Genomic DNA, 9,495 nt, shown 5'->3' on the forward strand with positions numbered 1-9,495 from the left:
TGAGATGCAGTTTCCTGTACATGCAATAAAGGCACCCTCTAGGTATTCCTATGCATAAGAAAATTGGATATCTATGTTACCTCTGTAGTAAAAAAAAAATCTTAAATGGGGATGAAGATGCATAGGGTACCATTCTACTGGGGGGTGGGGGTGCACACATAATGCAATAGGTGCCCTTCAATTCCATCACTGGTGTAAACCATCCATTTCCCAACCAAATCAGTTTTGCCATCTATCTGTTCTTGATGTTGTTTGTGGAGTAAAATGAGCTGAAAAACCAATAGCACAGCTGGTGGTCCCCATGAGCCAGGACTGGGTCCCCATGAGCCAGGACTGGGTCCCCATGTGGCCCCAAAAGCTGCCAGGCACAGAGAGAGAGGCCCCCTCACAGCCTAGTCTGCTGCCATGCGGACCCGAATGTGTGGTCCATGTGGTGCCGCTTGCACTCTCAGTGCACAAGGAGAGCCTTAATGGGCAGAGCTAACGAACGCAGGATTCCGGGGCTCAGAAAATAAAAGCCTTCTGCTTGGCCCAGCGCCAGCCTAAACGCACACCCCCCCCCCCCGCCATCTGCACCTCACATCCACCTCTCACCCACATTTGCAATATTCCACCATGCAGCGCTCATGGACGACATCCCAGCTAGGAAAGGTCTACTTCCGTCCCTGCCACCCTGGGAGAGATACCCTTCCTCCCTTTTACGACAGTGAAAAGGGTTTTATGAGGCTAGCGTGAGCTGTAATCGCCAGACCTGTTACCCAGACACAACACTCCCCCAACCACATCCTAACCCCCCCTCGACCCACCCCGCCACCTTCCATCCATGCATGTGTTCTCACCCAGCCTTTCCTCTCAGTTTTATGGGCCCTGGGAGCCCCCTGCAGGGTTGCTTTTATCCCACAATTCCTTGCTTCCACATTCCCTCATTCTCTGATGGTGTCAGATCAAAGTCAGTGAATGATGAGGTTGTCAGAAGGGGTGTTTGTGGGGGTAATCATCAATCCTCAAAGCAGTACACCCCCCCCACAAACACAGCATTTACATTTTCAGAAGTGTTTCAGTGACAGGATGATGATTAATCCCCATCTTATAGTATTTCAGTTAAAACGAAACAAGATCAAATTCATACCACAATTTCATTCTGATCACAAAACAAAACCAGATGAAACCCAAACACGGCCCCAGCTGCACTGTTCACTGCCGATATGATCGGTGCCAATATTTCTATATGATCAGCATGTACCAGACTGTCCTGCAACGCAACTAATATCTCTGAGCTGTCGATTGAAATATTCGCCCTCTGGTGCTTAGGTGGCAGGTGCATCGCCGCCCCTCACGTAGCTAGTCAACGTCAGCAGACCCCTGCTGTTAGCTAGTAGCTACCTCAATTAAACACTGTTATGCCTAAATCTAAATAGCCTACGATGTGGCTGCATTTCTCTCAGAATTAAACGACACTAGGTCGTTATGTAAATTTAACTGTTTTATATTTATTTATATTTATATATTGAAGGTGTTAAGTAATTTAGTGCTGAATTGCATTTTTCATTATAGTTAACGATACCCAACCCTACTGTTGTACAGTGGTTGTTCCAGCAGGGGGAGCGCTTAAGACAGTCTGGCTGCTGCATCAAACACATGCACCTCATGGACACAGAGCCAGACGGGACTTCTGGGTGGAACTAAACTCAAGGTCCACAGTAGAATAGTAGTGGTTAAAGGCATGGATTTGAGGAGGAAGTGTGCTGATAGTACTCTCTAGGAGATATAATGACAGGAACAGGAAAGTATGTGGAGAGTCCATAGTGGGGCCCTACCTCATGATGTCACTGTTCTGCATGTCCCACTACCCATCCAACCATCTTCTTTAAGCACATATCCTATTGAGGGTCACTGGGGCTCCAGAGCCTATAGGCACAAGGCAGGGAACAACCCAGGATGAGATGCCAACCTATCATAGGGCACAAGACAGGGAACAACCCAGGATGAGATGCCAACCTATCATGGGGCACAAGGCAGGGAACAACCCAGGATGAGATGCCAACCTATCATGGGGCACGAGGCAGGGAACAACCCAGGATGAGATGCCAACCTATCATGGGGCACAAGGCAGGGAACAACCCAGGATCAGATGCCACCCTATCATGGGGCACGAGGCAGGGAACAACCCAGGATGAGATGCCACCCTATCATGGGGCACGAGGCAGGGAACAACCCAGGATCAGATGCCACCCTATCATGGGGTACGAGGCAGGGAACAACCCAGGATGAGATGCCACCCTATCATGGGGCACGAGGCAGGGAACAACCCAGGATGAGATGCCACCCTATCATGGGGCACGAGGCAGGGAACAACCCAGGATGAGATGCCACCCTATCATGGGGCACGAGGCAGGGAACAACCCAGGATGAGATGCCAACCTATCATGGGGCACGAGGCAGGGAACAACCCAGGATGAGATGCCACCCTATCATGGGGCACGAGGCAGGGAACAACCCAGGATGAGATGCCACCCTATCATGGGGCACGAGGCAGGGAACAACCCAGGATGAGATGCCAACCTATCATGGGGCACGAGGCAGGGAACAACCCAGGATGAGATGCCACCCTATCATGGGGCACGAGGCAGGGAACAACCCAGGATGAGATGCCACCCTATCATGGGGCACGAGGCAGGGAACAACCCAGGATGAGATGCCAACCTATCATGGGGCACGAGGCAGGGAACAACCCAGGATGAGATGCCACCCTATCATGGGGCACGAGGCAGGGAACAACCCAGGATGAGATGCCACCCTATCATGGGGCACGAGGCAGGGAACAACCCAGGATGAGATGCCACCCTATCATGGGGCACGAGGCAGGGAACAACCCAGGATGAGATGCCACCCTATCATGGGGCACGAGGCAGGGAACAACCCAGGATGAGATGCCAACCTATCATGGGGCACGAGGCAGGGAACAACCCAGGATGAGATGCCAACCTATCATGGGGCACGAGGCAGGGAACAACCCAGGATGAGATGCCAACCTATCATGGGGCACGAGGCAGGGAACAACCCAGGATGAGATGCCACCCTATCATGGGGCACGAGGCAGGGAACAACCCAGGATGAGATGCCACCCTATCATGGGGCACGAGGCAGGGAACAACCCAGGATGAGATGCCACCCTATCATGGGGCACGAGGCAGGGAACAACCCAGGATGAGATGCCACCCTATCATGGGGCACAAGGCAGGGAACAACCCAGGATGAGATGCCACCCTATCATGGGGCACAAGGAAGGGAACAACCCAGGATGAGATGCCAACCTATCATGGGGCACAAGGCAGGGAACAACCCAGGATGAGATGCCAACCTATCATGGGGCACAAGGCAGGGAACAACCCAGGATGAGATGCCACCCTATCATGGGGCACAAGGCAGGGAACAACCCAGGATGAGATGCCACCCTATCATGGGGCACAAGGCAGGGAACAACCCAGGATGAGATGCCACCCTATCATAGGGCACAAGGCAGGGAACAACCCAGGATGAGATGCCACCCTATCATAGGGCACAAGGCAGGGAACAACCCAGGATGAGATGCCACCCTATCATGGGGCACAAGGCAGGGAACAACCCAGGATGAGATGCCAACCTATCATGGGGCACAAGGCAGGGAACAACTCAGGATGAGATGCCACCCTATCATAGGGCACAAGGCAGGGAACAACCCAGGATGAGATGCCACCCTATCATGGGGCACAAGGCAGGGAACAACCCAGGATGAGATGCCACCCTATCATGGGGCACAAGGCAGGGAACAACCCAGGATGAGATGCCAACCTATCATGGGGCACAAGGCAGGGAACAACCCAGGATGAGATGCCAACCTATCATGGGGCACAAGGCAGGGAACAACCCAGGATGAGATGCCACCCTATCATGGGGCACAAGGCAGGGAACAACCCAGGATGAGACGCCAACCTATCATGGGGCACAAGGCAGGGAACAACCCAGGATGAGACGCCACCCTATCATGGGGCACAAGGCAGGGAACAACCCAGGATGAGACGCCACCCTATCATAGGGCACAAGGCAGGGAACAACCCAGGATGAGACGCCACCCTATCATAGGGCACACTCACACACCAGTCGGTAACTTCAATTAGCCTCAGCATGTTTTTGGACTGTGGGGGGGAAACCAGACTACCTGGAGGAAACTGCACAATGACATGGGGAGAACATGCAAATGCCACACACATGAAATCCCGAAGGCGACTTGAACCCGGATCCCAGAGGTGTGAGGCAGCAGTGCTAAGCACTGCACCACCATGCCGCCCCCCATATACAGACAGATGAGTCAGTTCTACTCATTGACACTCACTGGTGGTTCTCGCTCATATGGCATCCTGGAAGACTCCCCCCTCCATCAGTGGGCTAGTATAATACTAGCCTATTTAATGACCTGCATAAGAGATGACACAGCTGCATACCTTTATACCATACGTTTTTCTGAACTGGGTACCTGATGGTTTTCTTACCCATTTGTGTTAATTTGGCGCTCGAGCATCAATACATTACCCACCCCCAACACTGGCAATCAGGAGTCAGAACTAAACAAATTCACCGTGTTGGTTTGCAGACTGGCTTTCTGTTATTCTTAGTTATTTCACACAAGGCAAAAAAATATGCAACAATATATTTGTGGAAGTATATAATCCCAGATTATGAATGAATCGTGGTTTATTTCCTATCATTTCGTAGTGTGAACGTTTTTTGCTTCCTGAACACTAGTGATTGTTCTTATAGATTTTTGGCTGCTGATCACGAAAATCACATCTGAATTTGTCCATCACGTACCGTTTCATCGAAATCTTCAGTTTTGTCATGTATTTTTCTCATATTTGTGCCCAAAAATTTTCATCTCTGTAAGAGACCTAACAACAATGTTTTGCACAGTCTGAGACTGGAATCAGGCCAGGCTGGAAACCTGTTCTGTGGCAGTTTGCAGCCTGGGCATGCCCGGGTAGGCCGGAGCCAGCCTGACTCTGCCTCTGCAGGCTATAAAAGTGGCTTACAGACATAGATGCTGCTCATTGGGTTAATATAGAACTGATAGTCTGTATGTCCCGTCAATGTCTTAACAGCCGCAATACATTCTGCAATATTTGTTGCGAATATACGCTTGCGCCTCACAGATGCTCTATGACTGCTCTTGTGAAGAAAGCATATCATCTGTACAGCAGTAAAATCAGTGATCAAGACAAGTAATGGGCGCCTCACATTTGTTGTGCGACGTGCTGTCTGTCTGAGACCCTGCCTCAGAGGCACTCGAGAGACAAGGCCGTTTGCGGTCCGGATGATATGGCGAGAACAGCAGGACCATGTGACGGACTGTTACTTTTCTTTGAATAATGTGTCTGGTTTCTCTTTCAAAAACAAGTAGTCAGTTGAATACCCTAATCTGCCTTCAGCAATGAGACCCGCGCCACATGACCACAGTCCTCCAATCCCGAAACCATCAGAGGAATGTACCTTAGATGAGCCAGATGAAGAAACTGCAATGCAGGGAACTGGCAGGAACATTGATCCGGATTTTGAACCGTGCTCATCCAGTGATCCACAGCTCATAACAGTCAGAATTAAACATTCCGGTCAGAGATTTGGGTCTGTCAAAAGCAAAAGCCAAGAGACTGTTTGAGACTGTGGAGTTTGATGTCACCAGATACGAATATTTCTGCTGACTGCTGTGTACACTGCAACGTGATGCACCTGACATTGAATACAAATGAAAATCAAAAGCAAAACACTTCTAATTATGTTGATTTTAATAGCGTATGAGAAACATAAATGCGGTTAAATACGTTATTGCTAGTAAAGAGTTAACTGTCTATTTCTCAGAGTTCCAACGTGATGCAGCAAAACTAAAATTATATTTGTGCAAACCCACCAGGTACCTGCCTCAGTCAGCACAAACCTTCCAGCAAGCAAAACTTTTCAAAAAAATTGTTGTGCAGTGCATTGTGCAAAGTTAGAGGTGCCCTATCTGATAGATTCCCCCACTTCCCCTACATTGGGCTTCCAGTGGGGCGACTTGAGGTCGACCCACTGCCACCCCCCTCCCCGTCTTTGACTTTTGAGTAGTAACCTGCCTAAATCACGAACTAGAATCAGGGTACCCACTCCAACAAAGTTAACTGACACAATATCTGAGTCAAGGCGTCCAGTTCGACAACCCTAATTTACACGATGATGTAATACCATTGAATCATGGTTAATGGACACAATGTCATGATATCTTTGAATGAAGGTTAATTGACATGATGACATGATGTCATTGAATCAGGTTGCCCAGCCTGACAAGATTTATTGACACAATGACACGATATAATTGAATCAAGGTTAATGAACACGGTGTGATATCAACACTTCAGCAAATGTGCAAAAAAAAAGGATCGTACAGATGTCACCAATGTTGTTGTTGTTGTGTGAGCGCCCCGTGCCACCCCCAGAAAGATGCCACCCAGAGCAGCTTCCAGTGTTGCCCACACTAAACCACTATGAAACAATCTCTAAATGTATAAAGCGTCACGATGAAGGTTTACAGATATCAGCCAGCAGGGGGCTCAGGGATTAAGGATGTGCTGTTGTATCTGAACTAGTTCAATATGACATCCAGCTATGTTAACAGGCCTAAACATCAGAGCTGATAATCTTCAGTGAGTGAGCATAACACCAATGTGTTAAAGGGGACATTTCACGGCTTATTGTCATGGTTACTCTGACAGATCGAGTCACAAGAGAATTGGATAGTACAGGGCTGCCCATTCCTGCTCCTGGGGAGCCGCCACCCTGCAGACCTTAGGTACAGCCCTCATTTAACACACCTGACACAGATAACCAGGCACTTCAGTATCACCTCAGTATTAGAGTCGGCTGTGTTAAAGTTAAACTGGTTCTCATACTGAGATATAACTGAAGGGTCTGATTATTTGTATCAGGAGCAGCGGGGCAGCGTGTGGCTCTGTGGGCTAAGCCTGTGTGCCTGTAATCAGAAGGTCGCAGGTTCAAACCCAGCCTCAGCCTGAGGCTCCTTGAGCAAGGCCCTTAACCCATCAATCAAAAGTGTCAATTATTAGGTGTGTTTACTCTTAGTGGATTTCTGGTTGTAGGAGGGGCCTGACTGATGATATGAAACTGCATCACTGAGCTGTGGGTTACAGCACCCTCAACCCTTAGAAGCAGAGGGCCCCCTGGGGCAGCAGCGCCATGGCAACCATCGCAGAGGGGTGTTAGTTCCCCAGAACACTGTCAGGACTGACGGGGGCTGTGGGAAGAGGTTTGCTCTGAGGGGATAAAAATGATACCATGTGTGACACTGTTGACACCTTCAGTCACATTGACACTCAGATCTGCAGCACCATTCTCAATCCCATGATCCTCAGTCACGGAACACAGGGCATGCTGGTATATGGAGGGTTCCGAGACTTTTGGCCCCAGGCCTGACAGGGGGTGACCACACACCCCTAGGCATGTTTTGTGCGAGAGTGGCCATTCCGTCACGGTGATCAAGCACGTCACTGTCAGTGTACACACACATACACACACATTTCACGTGTCTATACGAGAGCAGAGTGTAGCCGGCCTCCAGCCAATCACAGGCTTGGCCCAGCCCAGACAGATAATTATGAGAGCAGGGTGTAGAGAGGCTCCAGCCAATCACAGGCTTGGCCCAGCCCAGACAGATAATTATGAGAGCAGGGTGTAGAGAGGCTCCAGCCAATCACAGGCTTGGCCCAGCCAAAACAGATTTTGAGCTCTTTCATTGAAACACCCCAACGCCCCCAGAGCCACTCTGGCCTGCTGGCATTTTCCTGAACTCACCTTAGCAAGTTCATCTCCCAGCCCATTTCTCCTTGACATCTTCATCCAGAAAGTCTGTTGGAGTGATTTGTGACCAAGGGGGACAGCATTAGTCCTGCTGGGGGGGTTGGGGGGTTGGCTGGAGAGACAGGAGTTATGGTCCTCAAAGGAACATGTACTGTAAAAAACAAAAAGTTAAGGCAACTTAAAATCTCAAGGCCACTTATTGCACTAGAGTTTTGTGGGCAACTCAAAGTTCTACGTTTTTAAGAAAACCACCTTTTCTTATGATAATTATTTTTTGTTCAGATAATTTATCTTTCATATCTATAAAAACTTCAGATTTTACATACTAAGATTTCCTAACAACAGAAGTTGTTCCAACCTATTGTCTTTTCTTAAGATTTATCTTTTATATGTGTAAAGACTATAAAATTTGAGTTTAGCGTGCTAAGGCTTTGCCCATTGCAGTGCCCAGTGTTATAAAACTGTAAACAGTGTTTTTCTGTTAGCACCTTATCCAGCTTATGTTCCATACACCTGAGCATGTGGCTCGGTGGGATAAGGTCAAGCCTGTGACCCCCCCCCCCCCAGGTCCCCATAGGTACCACAACAGGTCGCTACCCTTCACAGTCAAGCTTGTCGCCGCTCCCCACAAGGACCCTCAAAATGTGTCTGTTGTTATTAATTACTATCATGTTTAAAATAAACTTGCTAACTGAATTGTTTTGTTATCCTCATATATAATAATTGGCACATATTTTGCGGTTTTGAATTCGTAGCACGTTTACCTCACATTTTTAAGTTCTTACGCATATGAATGACAAATCTGAACCAAAGAGAGTAAGTTAGCACAACTTTTGACAATTGTAATTCTTAGTATGTAAAACTAAAAATCAGAAGTTTTTATACATATAAAACATAGAAACTTATTCCCCCTGAGGTGAATAAGAAATAATAAGTTGTCACACCAATAGGTGGTTTTCTTCAGAACTTATAAGTCAGAGTCCTCAAACATCTAGTGGAGTACGATAATTTTAGGTTGTCTTACCTTCTTTTGTATAGTGAGACCTGGCTGGATTTCAGCAGTCAGCTGTCAATCACCAGCCTCTGAAGGATGGGAAAAGCTGCCCGTTGCTCACGCACACAGTTCTCAATCCACAAGGGTATGTGGGAAGCACCAAGGGTCAGGAGTCGACTGCTGGGGTCGGGTTTAACTCCGAACCTCGGATGATGTGAGGTGACAGAGCATCGCGGGTGTCTCACCCAGGGACGGATTATGGGTTGTGTGGCCCCTGGGCAAAACGTTCGCGAGGCCCCCCCCCACCACCACCAGCACCACAACCACCACAATTCAAGGGCCCTTGGCAGCCAAACGCCCTCCCTATAGGGTCAGGGGCCCTTGTAGGGAGAGGATCAAAGAATGTAGGCCCTCTAAAATAGACAAACAAAAATACATTGTTGATAAGCGTTGCAAATTGTTTTGGGCTAGGGGCCCCACGGGCCCCCTGCACCCCAAGGGCCCCTGGGCAGCGGCCCCGCTGGCCCGGTCCGTAATCCGTCCCTGGTCTCACCTGCATCCTATTCTTTACACACTAGTTAATCAAAGATAAATTAGACAATGTGCCATGCAGCAGATTAAAC

This window comes from Brienomyrus brachyistius, chromosome 7 (genome assembly GCF_023856365.1).
Source record: "Brienomyrus brachyistius isolate T26 chromosome 7, BBRACH_0.4, whole genome shotgun sequence".
Classification (NCBI taxonomy): Eukaryota; Metazoa; Chordata; class Actinopteri; order Osteoglossiformes; family Mormyridae; genus Brienomyrus; species Brienomyrus brachyistius.